This window comes from Pinus tabuliformis, chromosome Q, assembly GCF_031772625.1.
Source record: "Pinus tabuliformis cultivar Carrire ecotype Pingquan chromosome Q, CPIR1, whole genome shotgun sequence".
NCBI lineage: Eukaryota > Viridiplantae > Streptophyta > Pinopsida > Pinales > Pinaceae > Pinus > Pinus tabuliformis.
The window spans coordinates 555,626,885-555,644,054 of NC_142296.1; the positions used below are offsets into that span (position 1 = coordinate 555,626,885).

At 38.4% G+C, this 17,170-nt stretch overlaps 1 pseudogene; it reads right to left on the reverse strand.

Annotated features, from left to right (window-relative positions):
- Window positions 1-2,307: 2,307 nt before the first annotated feature.
- LOC149220650 (DNA damage-binding protein 1 pseudogene) lies at window positions 2,308-3,222 on the reverse strand (annotated as a pseudogene).
- Window positions 3,223-17,170: the final 13,948 nt, after the last annotated feature.

Here is a 17,170-nt window from a genome sequence, read left to right on the forward strand (position 1 = left end):
TCTTCCTATGGTTATTCTCCTTCCTCTTCAAGTTCTTCTTCTTCCTCTTTAGTTTCTTCTTCTTCCTCTTTAGGTTATTCTTCTTCCTCTTTAGGTTCTTCTTTTGCCTCCTCTTCAACACTAGAGATATTGCCCTATCATATTCAAGGGCTTGTATATCAATCACAGCCTCTCTGTCCATGTCTTTGAATGCAGACCATTGAATGGGGATTCTGAGCTAGCTCAGGGCATCCTCTAGTATTAGCTTAATAAGTCCATGGTGTGCCAATTGCTGATGTTTTCCCTCTTGGAATTTTAAGCTCATGTCTATTATTGATTGCAACAAGAAGTAGGGTATACTGATTCTTCTGTCATTGGGTATCCCCTCTCCAAATCTTAGCTCATGGAGGAGCCTGAATTGGTAGCCATAGACTATATTGAGCCTCCCTTCACAAGAGATATATTTTAGAATATGATAGCTTACCTCATTCCAATGGTAGGGAAGGCTTTCACTTCTTATCCTTTCTTTTATCTTAAATTGGCTCTTCATCCCTTAATAAGAAGCTTTTCTTTGTAAAAGTGCTTGCATCCTTATCCTCCTTTCTCCAGGGAATCCCTTGAGGAAGTGTAGTGATTCTACTAATTACTTCAAGAGTAATCATAATTGATAGTCCTCTTACCACCATGGTATCACTGATCCTAGCTTGAGGGTTAAGTGCCATGGAAAACTCTTGAGCTACATCATCATCATGCCCTCTGAGCAGCTCAAAGAATCCCAACCAGTTATGTCTTATGAATATTTCTACCACAGGGGGATGGAGGTGTATCTTGGATGTCTATGTGGGTTCTGTTATCTCAAAATCAGGCCCTAGAAGGCTGCAGACCAGGAAGACTTCAAGTAACTATTTCAAACCTACTTTAGGCTGAGGTTTAGCCTCCACAACCTGAGAGGGCTCTCTCAAAGGATTAAAGGTTTTTGATTATGATCAAGATGGCTAACTCTTGTGAAACAAATAAAAAATGAAAATGGTGGAAACAAAACTAACAAGTATCCATTGGGCTTATGGAGTCATATATGATTCATTATTAACAGTAGGGTTGGCTTTGCATAAAAGTCAAGGCATTCAGATTTCAACACACCAAACATATAGAAGGCAGCGTACGAGTATATGAAGGAAATTAGAGCACTGTTAATGATTTCTAAGTAATCACATACTCATAACACTGTAGATAACATGAAAAGACAATGAAAGAAACTCATTACATTGAACTCTTTATGATTCTTGAGAAGCATAAGCCAGTACTGTATTACCAAAAAAACAGAGTCTTTACATAAGCCAAATATCAGAGCTTTTTTCCATAAATTTCCAACCCTTAATACATTAGTTCTTCTCCCATATATAGAGTTCATGTAGATTCCTTCCTCCAGCATGAGGGGAATTCGAATTCCTCCTAATTTGACACCTATTGACACTTAAAACTAACTATTTAATACAAAGGACAGCTAACTAGGAGTCTTAGAGACCTAATACAACTAGGAGTGTAACTCCTCATTATGATCAAAACAACCTTATCTAGGAATTATACACTCCTTTTGACACAAAAAAATCAATGAAGTCGAATTTGATGAAGCCCATAACCTTCCAGCTGGCCCTTGATGACTCATCCTTTTGTTGTTCCTAGAAACTAGGAAACTGTCCCTTGCTCTGTTCTGGCTGGAAAATAGGTCTTGGGACAGAGCTCATAAGTTATCATAAAAAGTGTATTTGGAAACACTGAAGGAGGCTTTTGTGAAACAATCCATGCTTAACAAAAAATTCTCTTGGGTTTTTGAAACAACTTTCCTACCGCCCAAAATATGTCTTTGAAAAACAGGTGTCAAACAGAGAAATAGGCTTGTGAAAAACTGCACTTACAGCAGTTTCGTAGTGCAAGTTTGGTCCTTCATTTCTCCCAGATCATAATGGATTTGAAGAAAGTGGAAGAGGTTTTTGTATTTCAGTATCTTAGGAATAAAAACCTCTTTCAATTTTCAGAGATGAGTTTTCCATTGCTTGGTAATCCTCTTGGAAGTCGACTGCTCTTTTCGTAACATAAAACTTTGGAGTTCATAAATGTCTTTCCTTTCCTTGTTTTGCCTTTGCTAGACACTTATACTTCGTGAATGCTCCCTTTCAGACCCTCCTATTCAAAGAATATATCCCTTTTTCTCACAAAATGGTCCATCAAATCACAATATGCAGCTATAGCAGTTTCGTAGCGCGCTACGAAACTGCTGTGTAATCATAAAACACAGTTTCTAATGCAAAAAATTGATTGTCTTGAGCTTCATTTTATCTTGAAATGTCTCTTTTCATGTGCCCTCTCTTGAATTTCTCCCTCCTCATGTTTGTATATCAATAAAGAGATTGCTTTCATCAAATCACCAACTACAATAAAATCTCCACGAGATTGAACATATAGTGCAAGAATATGACCATGATGGCCACATTCAAACTGTAACTCTCTTGAACCATCATCACGGAGCCCCCATTTGTATAACTGAATCTTTTGATTGATGCCAGCAAGCAACTTTTCATTAAATGCATTCAGATTGTAAACAGAAACCTTTGTCTCCTTCTCAATAACAAGTTGCAGTTTACCATCTTCAACTGAGAATACTAAAATTTGGCCTTTGTTAGGTTTGTTCTCCTCGGGCAATACATATGCTGTCCCAACACAATAATAAGCATTGTTGTCATCTGTAAATGAACAACTGAGGATGGAACATCCATTTTCATAAGTATCAAGTTGATATGATGAAATAACTTCAAATGTCTGATTATCTATCAGGCGCACAAAGTGTGTTTCAATCTCCTCAATATTTGTCTGAGAATACTTCACACTACAAATGGAAAAGGTGTGAAATTGCTCCTGGTGGAAAATACGACGAGCATGCTCTCCAAGAGGAATTGCATGGATATGAAGTTTCTGAATGTCATCAATTTACCCAATAGTAAGCAGGTTCTCTTTTGCAATTGCAAGGCTGTCTGGAAAGGAAACTGAATTGAAAAGGCACATGTGATTGACTTCCTTAAGATTCACATTGCTATACAGCAACTTCTGATTGCTACTATAAATAACTATCAGCCTGTTTGATGCTGCAAAAACATGTGTTGTGTTCTTAGAGTGAAAAGTCCTCAAGGTGATAGCTTTTGTACCCAACAAAATCTTCTTCTGGTCAGACAACTCTCCAGTGCTCATATTCAATATGAAGTTGAATAGATGCCCATCCCCAAGACCACATAATAAGTATGCAATCCCTTCAAATCTTGTTTGGGCCTTCAAAGAACTCTGATGTATGCTGACCCTGAGTTTGCCAAGTGCTTCTTATGCATGAAAGGAGCATGAGAATGACCAAGACCAATTCTTCCTTACCTTACCCTTTTCTTTTGAAATCTTTTTAGTGATAACAGTGGCTCCACTTGGGATAGTGTGCCCTTGTGGTTCACTAAGAACCTGCAGTTCCAGTGCCTTATCCTCTTATGATAAACAAAAATTTATTTGACAAGCATCTCCTTTAAGTTTCTTGGGCCTTCACCTCGGGCTTAAGCTTGATGATCACTGTATGAGAAAGAAGTCTATATCTACTGAAAAAAATGCTCAGTCAACCTTGAGCTTATTTGCATTTTCCTACCTACCTACCCTATCAATTTCAAACTTCTTTCAGCTCAATCAATGTGAAATTTCCAATGTAGCCAATCATTTGTCTTATCTAATATTTGAGTTTTTTGACTGCATCAGAGTTCAGAGCCACTATGATATTGTGATGACCACTGCCACTGAAATTGCCTCTGATCTTCATAGAAAAACTAAAACACTGGAGAGTAAAACTCTTCCATGTAGTCAGCTATAGGATCCCAGAATACATGATCAGCTTGATGGTTCTCGTAACTTTCTGGTTGTGCAAACTGATCTTCAATAACAGTGTACTCTTCCTCAATCATGAAAGAGAAAGGAAGCAACACCCTCTCCTTATGTGCTGCCATAGAAATATTTTGAAAAGAATGATCATAACCATGAAGATTATATGATTGAGTTTGACCTTGTAAACGTTCAATATCTTTCTCAATGTCTTTAGCAAATTCATCCAAAAATTTCATCTTATCTTCTGTCTTGCACTCAAATGATTTTAAAAATGAAGACAAGGACAAAGAAAAATTTTCATCTATTTCTTCATTAATATGATCATCATTCCATTGTTTGAAACTTTGAATTGAAGGAGAGTTTGCCACCACATCTGATCTATCTATCCATTCCTCCAAAAACATAAACCAAAAGTCTTCAAATGACTTAATAGATTTAGCAGGAAAGCTTTCAATCCACTGTTTACATTTCCCTTGAAATGAATCATAGAACAACATAATGCAAACATCCTCATGTTTAACTCTAAGAAGCTCGGTAAAATCACAGAAATATGATATATGCTTCAAAGTTAAACTCAAATCTTCTCCGTTGAATTTTGGACCATTCCTTAGAAAATATGCATCCTTGGGAAAATGATTTGGGAAACCATGAATTCCTGAAAAATTTATGCATGCATACCTTGAAATAAGAATGGTAGCATCTGAGTCCTTCATAACTCCAGTGGAATCACCATGAATCTATGAATTTTGAATTCTTCAACAATGGAGTCGCCAAGGTAGTTTTGCAACCTCGAAAGATTTCTGAGCTCTTGCTACCTTCAGAAGTTCAGCTTCTTGATTTCGGGAATGATTAATCTTCAGACCACCGGCAGACGCACCAAAATTTTATCTCAAAATCAGGCCCTAGAAGGCTGCAGACCAGGAAGACTTCAAGTAACTGTTTCAAACCTACTTTAGGCTGAGGTTTAGCCTCCCCAACCTGAGAGGGCTCTCTCAAAGGATTAAAGGTTTTTGATTATGATCAAGATGGCTAACTCTTGTGAAACAAATAAAAAATGAAAATGGTGGAAACACAACTAACAAGTATCCATTGGGCTTATGGAGTCATATATGATTCAATATTAATAGTAGGGTTGGCTTTGCATAAAAGTCAAGGCATTCAGATTTCAACACACCAAACATATAGAAGGCAACTTACGAGTATATGAAGGAAATTAGAGCACTGTTAATGATTTCTAAGTAATCACATACTCATAACACTGTAGATAACATGAAAAGACAATGAAAGAAACTCATTACATTGAACTCTTTATGATTCTTGAGAAGCATAAGCCAGTACTGTATTACCAAAAAAACAGAGTCTTTCCATAAGCCAAATATCAGAGCTTTTTTCCATAAATTTCCAACCCTTAATACATTAGTTCTTCTCCCATATATAGAGTTCATGTAGATTCCGTCCTCTACCATGAGGGGAATTCGAATTCCTCCTAATTTGACACCTATTGACACTTAAAACTAACTATTTAATACAAAGGATAGCTAACTAGGAGTCCTAGAGACCTAATACAACTAGGAGTGTAACTCCTCATTATGATCAAAACAACCTTATCTAGGAATTATACACTCCTTTTGACACAAAAAAATCCATGAAGTCGAATTTGATGAAGCCCATAACCTTCCAACTGGCCCTTGATGACTCATCCTTTTATTGTTCCTAGAAACTAGGAAACTGTCCCTTGCTCTGTTCTAGCTAAAAAATAGGTCTTGGGACAGAGCTCATAACTTCTGATAAAAAGTGTATTTGGAAAAAACGAAGGAGGCTTTTGTGAAAAAATCCATGCTTAACAAAAAAATCTCTTGTTTTTTTGAAACACCTTTCCTACCGCCCAAAATATGTCTTTGAAAAACAAGTGTCAAACAGAGAAATAGGCTTGTGAAAAACTGCACTTACAGCAGTTTCGTAGCGCAAGTTTGGTCCTTCATTTCTCCCAGATCATAATGGATTTGAAGAAAGTGGAAGATTTTTTTGTATTTCAGTATCTTAGGAATAAAAACCTCTTTCAGTTTTTAGAGATGAGTTTTCCATTGCTTGGTAATCCTCTTGGAAGTTGACTGCTCTTTTCGTAACATAAAACTTCGGAGTTCATAAATGTCTTTCCTTTCCTTGTTTTGCCTTTGCTAGACACTTATACTTCGTGAATGCTCCCTTTCAGACCCTCCTATTCAAAGAATATTTCTCTTTGTCTCACAAAAATGGTCCATCAAATCACAATATGCAGCTACAGCACTTTCGTAGCACGCTACGAAACTGCTGTGTATTAGGCATCATCTTCAGCAGTTTCGTAGCGCGCTACGAAACTGCTGTATAATCACAAAACACAGTTTCTAATGCCAAAATTTGACTGTCTTGAGCTTCATTATCTTGAAATGTCTCTTTTCATGTGCCCTCTCTTCAATTTCTCCCTCCTCATGTTTGTATATCAATAAAGAGATTGCTTTCATCAAATCACCAAATACAATAAAATCTCCACGAGATTGAACATATAGTGCAAGAATATAACCATGAGGGCCACATTTAGACTGTAACTCTCTTGAACCATCATCACGGAGCCCCCATTTGTATAACTGAATCTTTTGATTGATGCCAGCAAGCAACTTTTCATTAAATGCATTCAGATTGTAAACAAAAACCTTTGTCTCCTTCTCAATAACAAGTTGCAGTTTACCATCTTCAACTGAGAATACTAAAATTCAGCCTTTGTTAGGTTTGTTCTCCTCGAGCAATACATATACTGTCCCAACACAATAATAAGCATTTTTGTCATCTGTAAATGAACAACTGAGGATGGAACATCCATTTTCATAAGTATCAAGTTGATATGATGAAAGAACTTCAAATGTCTGATTATCTATCAGGCACACAAAGTGTGTTTCAATCTCCTCAATATTTGTCTGAGAATACTTCACACTGCAAATGGCAAAGGTGTGAAATTGCTCCTGGTGGCAAATATGACGAGCATGCTCTCCAAGAGGAATTTCATGGATATGAAGTTTTTGAATGTCATCAATTTACCCAATAGTAAGCAGGTTCTCTTTTGCAATTGTTAGGCTGTCTGGAAAGGAAACTGAATTGAAAAGGCATGTGTGATTGACTTCCTTAAGATTCACATTGCTATACAGCAACTTTTGATTGCTACTGTAAATAACTGTCAGCCTGTTTGATGCTGCAAAAACATGTGTTGTGTTCTTAGAGCGAAAAGTCCTCAAGGTGATAGCTTTTGTACCCAACAAAATCTTCTTCCAGTCAGACAACTCTCCAGTGCTCATATTCAATATGAAGTTGAATAGATGCCCATCCCCAAGACCACATAATAAGTATGCGATCCCTTCAAATCTTGTTTGGGCCTTCAAAGAACTCTAATGTATGATGACCCTGAGTTTTCCAAGTGCTTCTTATGCATGAAAGGAGCATGAGAATGACCAAGACCAATTCTTCCTTACCTTACCCTTTTCTTTTGAAATCTTTTTAGTGATAATAGGTTCCCTTTTGTTAAACCCTCCTGTCATGTTCCTTTTCTAGTTGGCTAACTGTAAGGAGTCTGGTAAGCTTAGATTTAGTTATTAGGGTGACTAAGGGTGGTGAATGGTTGCATTTTTTCCCTATCTTCACAAACTTTCAAACCATTCACAATTTTTCTAAACTCTGAGGTCCACTCTAATCAATTAAAAACCCAAATTTTTCTGTTCCTAGCTATCAATTCAAATAATAGGAGATATGGGCTGCCTACCTTTCACTGTGATGCTTTGGATGAGGATAATATTTTAGCATTTGGGCCCTGTGTGCCTCCTTTAAGTGTTCTCTGTCAATTTTCATTGTTTCTTGTAGTTCCCTGTGTTTCTTGTATTTGTTGCTTCCTATAGGGTGGTTGACACATTTTTTCCTCCTCAATGGCTCTCCAAGGTGGTCCTAGTCCTCTATGATCTCCAAGTGAATAAATGGTGCATGAGATTTCACAATATTTTCTTTTTATGGTCGATTCCTTGGAGCATTGTATTGGTTGGTAGTGTACGAGATTTCCTCTTATTGACCATTGGCCCACCGTTAGCTATCATGCAGCCTCTCCTCGTACTCATCACCCACTTTCCCACAACATAACTTGACCACCTTTTTAGCTCATTCCTCTTTGATGTGATGTTGTGATGTGTTAGGTGACTAGGAGTTCACTTTTTGTTTTTGAGCTAAGGGTGGCCAAGTTAACTGGCCACCTCCAGCATATAAAACTGACTTTTTCAAATTCCTACACTTTTACTATATCATACCTAAGGAATAAATCATATGAGGTTCCATACCTATTCCTTCCTTTGTCTGGTTGCTGCATGCTAGAGGGTGGCTCTATTGTGCTTCTTTTTGTTGAGGTAAGTGCTTTTCCTTATTTCTTCTTATTGATGTAGTTATCCTCCTTGTTGTTGTGTACGTGTGCTTGATCTTGTTGTTGCTGCTGCTAAGCTATGGATGGGAGTCAGAGTGTTTGTAGGGGTGCTGGATCTCTTTTCTTGCCTTGGTGCTGAAGGAGAGTACATGGAGAGTTGTTGCTATGAGAGCACAAACTGCTACAGGGTTTCTTGTAGTTACTATAGGAAACATGTAGCTTCATTTTTCATCATTTTTTTGTTGTTGTTTTTATTCACTTTGAGGAGGAATGGGTGGTGATGTAGGAGTGGAAAGGATGTAAATGGGGGAGATGGATTAGCAGGTGAGTGAGGCAAATGATGGCATGCCCCTTGGAACTTTTCTATTTTTTTGTATATTTTTGTATATTTTTTTTATATTTTTTTGACTGGGTTTTTATGGACACAAAGTGTGGTATGGTCATGAGTTGGTGTTGGGTGAGAGGTGGTGAAGTGTATGGTCCCATATTTCAACCCAGAATAGGCATGCATCATCATTTCCCAACCAAAATTTCATTCCTATAGAGTTTCAGGACATCGTGTAGTACTACAGGAAATCTTGTAGAAGTTAGAAAATTGTCTGCAAACTAGTTTTTGATGTCTGGAAGTGAGGATGGACAATGGAGATATGGTATGCATGGGAGATGTGATGTTAGTGAAGGAAGAATGGGGTTATTCTTGGCTTTATTTCCTCTAAACTTTGTGTGCTCTTTTTCCTTTAAAAACCTATGAAAATCACATAATTTTATTAGTGGCTAGGTTTGAGATCCCTGCCTTGTTATTTTTTTTCTTTTTTCTTTTCTCTTTTTCTCCTTTTTTTTTTGAGAGACACACAGGCTACCTCAAAGGAGGTTTTCATCCTGTCTTCATTCCCTAGGCACCTCAAGGGAGGTTTTCACCCAGGGATATTTTTTATTTTTCCCTTTGTTTTTCACTCTTGGGCTACCTCAAGGAGGTTTTGAACCCAAAAGTTAGCCTCAGGTGCCTCATAGAGGTTTTCACCTAAGTCCCTTATTGTTTTTTCTTTTTTTCATTTTTTTTTTCAAAAATAAAACAGTCTTCAAGAATTTCGTGAGCTAGAACCTGAGACACTTCTAAGAACATTCACTTCCTTACTAATGGTACTAATGAAATCTTCCGTTGAAAAAGGTATTTTATAGGCTTTTAATCTGTATCCATTTACCAGCAAGGGGATACCTTCCTCATCAATGGTCCTTACTTTCATAGACCCATTGTCATGGCACTTCTCTATCAGATATGGGCCCAACCACCTGGTCACCATTTTCCTTTGAAGTCCTTGAACCTGGAATCATATAACAGAGCCCAATCACCTTCTTGAAAAACTGTCTTTGATGTTTTTAATCAAGCCAAACCTTTCTTTGTACTTGATTCACCTCTGTGTGTAGGAGGGCTTTCATCCTGAATTCAACTAAACTATTGATCTAGAGTAGCCTCTCTTGCTATGCACTTCTAAAATCCAAATCCAACTGTGTTTCCATTCTAAAAGTGTTGTATTCAAACCCAATGGAGAGAAAATCCTTCTTCCCATAGACCAAATCATGAAGGGTGAAGCCAGTGGTTGTCTTCCATGTTGTATTATAGGCCCAAGTGGCCTCCAATAGTCTGTCAACCCAATATCTTCTACTTCTTCTCACAGCCTTTGTGAAAATTCCTTCCAATGCTCTGTTGGTAACCTCTACTTTTCCATTGGCTTGAGGATGGTAAGAAGTTGACTTCCTCTACTTGATCTTATGCTGACTCAAGAGATTAACAGTCAAGTGTGAGGTGAATTGAGTGCTCTCATCAATGACTAGATCTCTAGGGTACCCAAACTTGTAAAACACACTCTCCTTTAAGAACTTAGCCACTTTCTCTTATGTTCTAACTTGACAGCCTTGGTTTCAAGTAATAAGTGCACACAATTATGTACTTTTTTTGCCCTGATGGTGGATTGATGGGCCCAATGAAATCCATGCCCCACTTGTCAAATGGATTAAGAGTCACTTGAGGTTGCAAAGGCATTTTATCCCTAGGAGTAGGTTTCCCCATTCTTTGGCACTGGTCACATCAACTGGTATATCTTCTTGCATCTTGGTGGAGAGTGGGCCAATAGTAGCTAGCCTGCAATACCTTGAAGGTTGTCCTCTTAGCTGCAAAGTGACCTCTAAAAGGCCCATTATGACAGGACAAAAGGATGTAAAAAAACTACTCCTCCCTAACACATCTCCTTAGAATTTGATTTGGGCCTAGCTTGAATAGATTGCCCCAAATCCAAGTGAGTGGTGCGCTCTTTCTTAAAATTCTGCTCTTTTCCTTGGAGGATAGATTTGAAGGGAACTGCGTATCCACTAAGTAGTTGGCTATGTTAGCAAACAATGGAGAGAGAACTGAAATGGAAAATAAATTCTCGTCTCCCAGTTGATCATCAACCATTCCTTCCTCACATGCAGGCAAAGAAAGTCTAGACAAAAATTTTGCAACTACATTTTCTCTACTAGGATTATCAATGGTAGTTAGATCAAACTCTTGTCATAAAAGCAACCATCTAATAATTTTTGCATTCACATCAGTATTTTTCATCAAATATTTAATAATAGCATGGTCAGTATGTACAAAGGTCTAGTAACCAGTGATATAATGTCTAAATTTATTCAAGGAATGGACAACAGATAGAAGCTCTTTTTCAGTCACTGTATAGTTCAATTCAGCCTTGGACATATTTTTGTTGATGAAATAAATGGCATAAGGTAACTGTTCATCTATTTAGCCTAGAGATTCTCCTATAGATTTGTTAGAGGCATCAGCATGGATGTGAAAAGGAAGAGCTTAATTTGGGCCTCAGAGTATAGGTGCAGTAGTCAACTTGTCCTTTAGGGTTTCTAGGGCCTCTTGGTAGCTTTATAACTAGAAAAATTCAGAGTCCTTGGCCAATAGTCAAAACAAAGTTGAGGCTACTTTGTTGAAGTCATTTATGAATCTCTTATAGTATCCAAAAAAGCCTAAGAAACTTTTGACATCCCTTTGCTTTTGAGGAGTAGGGACTCTCTTTATGATAGCAATTTTATTTGGGTCCACTTGCAGTTCTTCCTGGGATATTGAGTGACCTAGAATAGTCCCTGCATTCATTAAGAAATCACACTTCTTAGAACTAAGAGATAAGTTCATTTCAATGCATTTGTTTAATACTTTCCCCAAGTTAGAGAGAGCCTCTATGAAATCACCCCATAGGGAGTGAAATCATTCATATAACCTTCTATAGAGGCATGGACTAGCTCCACAAAGATGCGCAGGACTTCCCTCTGAAAAGGGGAAAGGGCATTACATAATCAAAAAGTAGGGACCCTATATGAAAAGGTACCCCAAGGAGAAGTGAAGGTGGTTTTATCTTGGTCCTCTGGGCTTATTTGGATATGATTGTAACCATTGAATCCATCCAAGAAAGAGAAGAACTTATTTATTTCAAGACCATCCAAGACTTGTTAATGAAAGGTAGAGGGAAATGGTCTTTTTTTGTGGCTTTATTTAGCTCTCTGTAGTCCACACAAATCTTCCATTTTCCATTCTTCTACGGGACCATAACTAGAGGAGACACCCACTCACTATCTGAGATGGGGTAAATGAACCCTACATCCAACAACTTCTACAATTCTTATTTAACTATATCTTTGAGGGTTGGGTTCATTATCCTCTAAGGTTGGTGCACTGGCTTGTAGACTTCTTTGATGTAAATGTGGTCAATACACATCGAAGGATGCACTCCCTTAATTTCCTTATAACTCCAGGAAAAGGCATCTAGATGTTCTCTTAACATGTCACATAACTCCTTTTCCTGATGTGCAGAAAGAGAGGGTTTGATTTTCAATGTTCCTTATGGACCAAATTCTATAATCTTGACATGAGTAGGACTTGCGTCAGCTAGGCACAAATCAGTCCAAGGGTTACCTTCAGCTTTCTTTACTAACTCACCAAGAGACATGTTGTTGGGGACTGATTATGGAGGATTTGATCAATCAAGTCGTCTTCATCAGGTTTTCCCCCTCCTATAGTAGCATCCAGGGTACACACTGGGTAAGAGGTGGCAGGGTAGACTTCATCTTCCTCCTCCTCTTCCAACCATAAAGGTAATTCATGCTCTATAGATGGTTGAGAAGGAGGGTACAAGACCAATTGTTTGGACAAATTCCCATTTTTAATGGTCATATTCCTAGCCCTACAACTTATGTAAGCATCAACTATGGCTAACCATGGCGTTCTAGCGATGAGAGGATAACCATTGAACTTGGTCTTAGGTTGGAGAACCAAGAAGTCAGCAGGGTATTCCCAGGAATCAATGGAGACCATCACATCCTCAACAAGTCCCCCAGGAGCTACTATGGATTTGTCTACAAGATGCAAGATTGTTGTGGTCTTCCTTAATGATCCTTGGAGATTTAGCTTAAGCATAGTATCCTTAGTCATCACATTGATGGTGGCCCCAATATCAATTAAGGTATGGGGGACAATGATACCATCGATGTGCACATCTACCATAGGACTTCTAGGGTGTAGATAGTTCAGGAAAATCATTCGCCCCAACATTAAATCAGACAGTTTTCCAATGAAATTAATGGTAGGAGTGTCCTTCTTTCGCCTCCCAGGATGTTTGAATAATTTCTCCTTGATTAATTGTTATATACGGGGACATACTTGATAGCTTGGAGGAGTGTGATTTTAACACACAAGTTTTTAAATTCACCTAGAAGTTCAGTCTCTTCTGGGGTGTGCTAGATAGGATGGATTAATCTCTCAAGAAAAGGAGGTGGATTGACTTGACAAACACTATCCTCCTTTTCCTCTCCAAGCTCCTCAGGTGGAGATGGAGGATGGAGGTTAATTATCTGGAAGAAATCTTCTAGACCTGAGGTTGATTTCTTAAATTTCCATAGCATAGGCAGTGTAGGATGTCTCTCCACTATAGACCTATTGTGCCTATTTGTTGTTTAGGTTTAGATTTCGCTGAGAAGGCTTCTAAGGTTTCTTAAGTGGAGCAGGTGAAGGAGCTATGGTTGAGATGGAGGTGGAAGAAGTAAGTCTAGAGATTGGTTGTATGGGGGCCTCCACCCCTGTGATGGTTTATTCCAGTGAGGTTGTGGGGGATCATATGGATGAAATGGTTGATTGGTAGGTTGGGAATAGTATTGAGGTGCAAAATATCAGGGATAAGGTGTGGACCATGAAGAATGAGCATGAGGACACCAAGGGGGAATGGATTCATTTTGGTTAGGGTTGTAATATGAATAGCACACCCCTTGCCTCCTTTGGTTGATATAGCAGAGTTATTCAGTCACACCTTCAGGTCCTTCATACATAGCTTTCAATCTAGGTAGAGAATGGCACTTGTCTGTGGAGTGGTTCTCCTCGCATACCGAACAAATCTTTATAAGATTCAATAGACATTCATTTCTAGGGTGTCTCCTGGTGCATCTAGGGCAAAAGACAACTAAGGCTCTTTCTACTTCCTCCTACTTCCTCTTGATCTACACGGTGTCCATTTGTCGAGCAAGTGTATGCAACATTTAACTCTTAAAGTCTTCCAACATATTCCCAATTTCACTTTTGATGGATGTGTTGGAGGAGGATGAACTGGCCAAAGCTTGGCTAGCCCTAACCTTATTTCTAGCTACCCTAGAATTATTTTTGAAAACATTCTTGATATCATCATAGGATAACTAGTAGATGTCCCCTCTTGATAGCATGTTTAGGGTTTCTAGGAGATCTTCCCTAATCCCTCTAAGAATGACTAGATTGAGTGATTCAAGATCGACGGTGCATCTAGCACTTTTGTATATGAGTTGCAACCTTTCCTCATAATCTTTCAAAGATGCATCATGTCCCAAGGTAATTCTAAATATTTCCTCTTTGGTGTCTTTGGAACTACAATAATCCTTGTAATTACTATTGAAGGATTGTTGCATTTGAGCCTAGGTAGTGATGTTGTCCCCAAGTAAACCCATGAACTAGCGCAAGGTTGCATCCTTAAGGGTGGATGTGAACAATTTAAACTTCTTGTCGTGAGAGGTATAATCATGTAGTCCGCATATGACAGAAAACTCAAACAAAAGGGTATCAGGGTCCTCTAAAGTTAAGCCATGTAAGTGAGGAAGGGTAGAGGGACTTATATTTTTCATCCTAGCATCTCCATTAGTTTCCTTGATGGGAAAAGCACCCTCAATTCTGTTTTCAGCTCCATTTTTGTTTTCAATCCCATTTCTATTTCAATCCATGGTGTAGGTTGGTGGAATGGTTTCTTCTTCCTCTTCCCAAATAGGTTCTTTAAAGGTCTCTTGTTGTTCACCTAATGGTTCCTATAGCTCACATCCACCAAAGAAGAGGGAAGGTTGGCTGTTAGATGGTGTGGGGGTATTTGGAAAAAATTTCCTAAGTTGTCTCTACTCCTACGAGGCATAAAAGGATTTTTTTTCATTTTTAGGGTTTTTTCAAAACTACTTGGAGAATGGAAAGAAAGTAGAACTTGTAACTATTTTTTGAATGAAACTACTTGCAGAATGGAAAGAAAGCAAAAATTGCAACTATATGTTGAATGCAAAACAAAAGGAAAGCAAGAATTGCATCTATTTACTGAATGTTAAATGGAAAGGAAAGCATAAATCACATCTACCTAGACACCTTCCCAGAAACTGCAACAAAAAAAGTGATGAGCCCTAGTATTGTAGCAAGGATGCTGCAACTCCTAGGGTGACCAACTTTACTTTATCAACTCGGGGTTCGTACAAACTTGGAGGTGATAGTGCTATACGCACAGTAGATGCAATGGTCTACACTTGTCACTTCTCAACTGGGGCGATAGACCACTAGGGTTTTTCAAACCAATATTCTATTAACTAGAAGGAGGTTGACTACTGACAGTGAATGCAAAGCTAATTTTAACGTAGAAAGTAAATGCTTTCCTATGTTAAGGAAATGAAAGTATTGAATAGAAAGTGCTATGAAAATGACATGAAATCACCTAGCTAGTAAATAACACACATTACTTGCGGAAGAGACCTAATTTAACCTTGCATTCTATCATCTAATTATCTGGACTAAGTAGGCATGGAAATGATCCTAATACTGTTAAGACTGATATATGTGTGCACTAGCGAAATATTGTAGAAAATAATATTTTGGGTTTCAATTTAGAAATGTAAATGTTAAATTAATGAAGCTAATATTTTGCAGGGGAGGAAGGTATGGGAAAACTGATCAAAAATGGCATTGAGGGGTACGGAGGTCAAGTTGAAGGCCTACCCTAGGCTCTGGTCATTGTTTCTTCCCAAAATAGTATAAAACAGGCTACTACAGGGTTTCCTATAGTTGCTACAATATTTCTTGTAGTTACTACAAGATGTCCTAGCTTACTACAGGAAACGTAGCTGAAAGTTGTAGGAAGGTAGGGAAGGTGAAAGGAAGTGATGGGAAGGTGGATGATGGTGGAATAAGGTATGGGAAATGTGCACACTACCCAAGGATCATCCCAACTATTCATTATGGTTGGATTTGATCAAGGTGGTTGTCCACGGTTGATCCAAATGGAAAATGGCATCAGCCCATGGTATTCATCCACCCATGGAATTTACCCATGGTATTGTAAGTGGCATCCACCCATGGTATTGTAAGTCACATCCACCCATGGTATTCATTCACCCATGGAATTGACTCTTAGTATTGTAACTGAAAAATACTATAAGTAACAGGTTGCATTTTGTAAAATAAGAGGATGCCCAATAAACAAAACCACAAAGATTTTTTTTCTTAAAACAATGAATAATTGTAAAAGCTACATTGTGGCGGACAAACTGTCCTTTTACAAAATGCGACTTGTTACTTATAGTATTTTTCAATTACAATACCACGGGTCAATTCCATGGGTGAATGAATACCATGGGTGGATGTCACAATACCATGGGTAAATACCATGGGTGAATGAATACCATGGGTGGATGTCACTTATAATACCATGGGTGGATGCCTCTTACAATACCATGGGTAAATTCCATGGGTGGATGAATAACATGGGTGGATGAATACCATGGGTTGATGCCATTTTCCTTTAGTATCATTCCTCCCTCCTCAAGAAGCAATGGTCCCCATTGCATGAAGGTCCCTCCTACAAATCCTTTGTTGAATATGAAGAACCACTGAAGAGAAAGGTTTTATGTGGTCAACCCATAACCATGATGAACGAAGATCTGAGGATATAGATACCCTATAATGCTTGTGACCAACTGCGATACTGACAGTGTGCAGCCTAGTAAATGGACTTCGATGAAGTGTGGGTTTGTGGATGACCCATAACCATGATGAACGAAGATCGAGGATAGAGATACCCTATAATGCTTGTGACCAACTATGATACTGACAGTGTGTGGCCTAGCAAATGGACTTCAATGAAGTGTGGGTTTTTGGATGACCCATAACCATGGAAAATGAAGATCCGAGGATAGATATACCTTGTAATGCTTGTCACCAACTGTGATACTAACAGTGTGTGGCCTAGCAAATGGACTTCGATGACAAGGATTTTGTGCGGTTGACCCATAACCATGATGCTGGTTATTGATGAAGTAGTAGGTGCCTACACAGCCTGGGGCGGGAGGGCACATCTCCAAATAACCCAAGCCGGATGATGCTATGCTGAAACTGATAAATGTGAAGCAGGTGCCTACTAAAGTGGGGTGGGAGGGCATGTCTCTAAAAGAAACCCGCTCTGAATGTTGATCCAGAATTAAAATGGACATAAATCAGTTAATATAACTCAGAATATTTATTATAACCTGTTTTTGGAAACAGAAGGACCA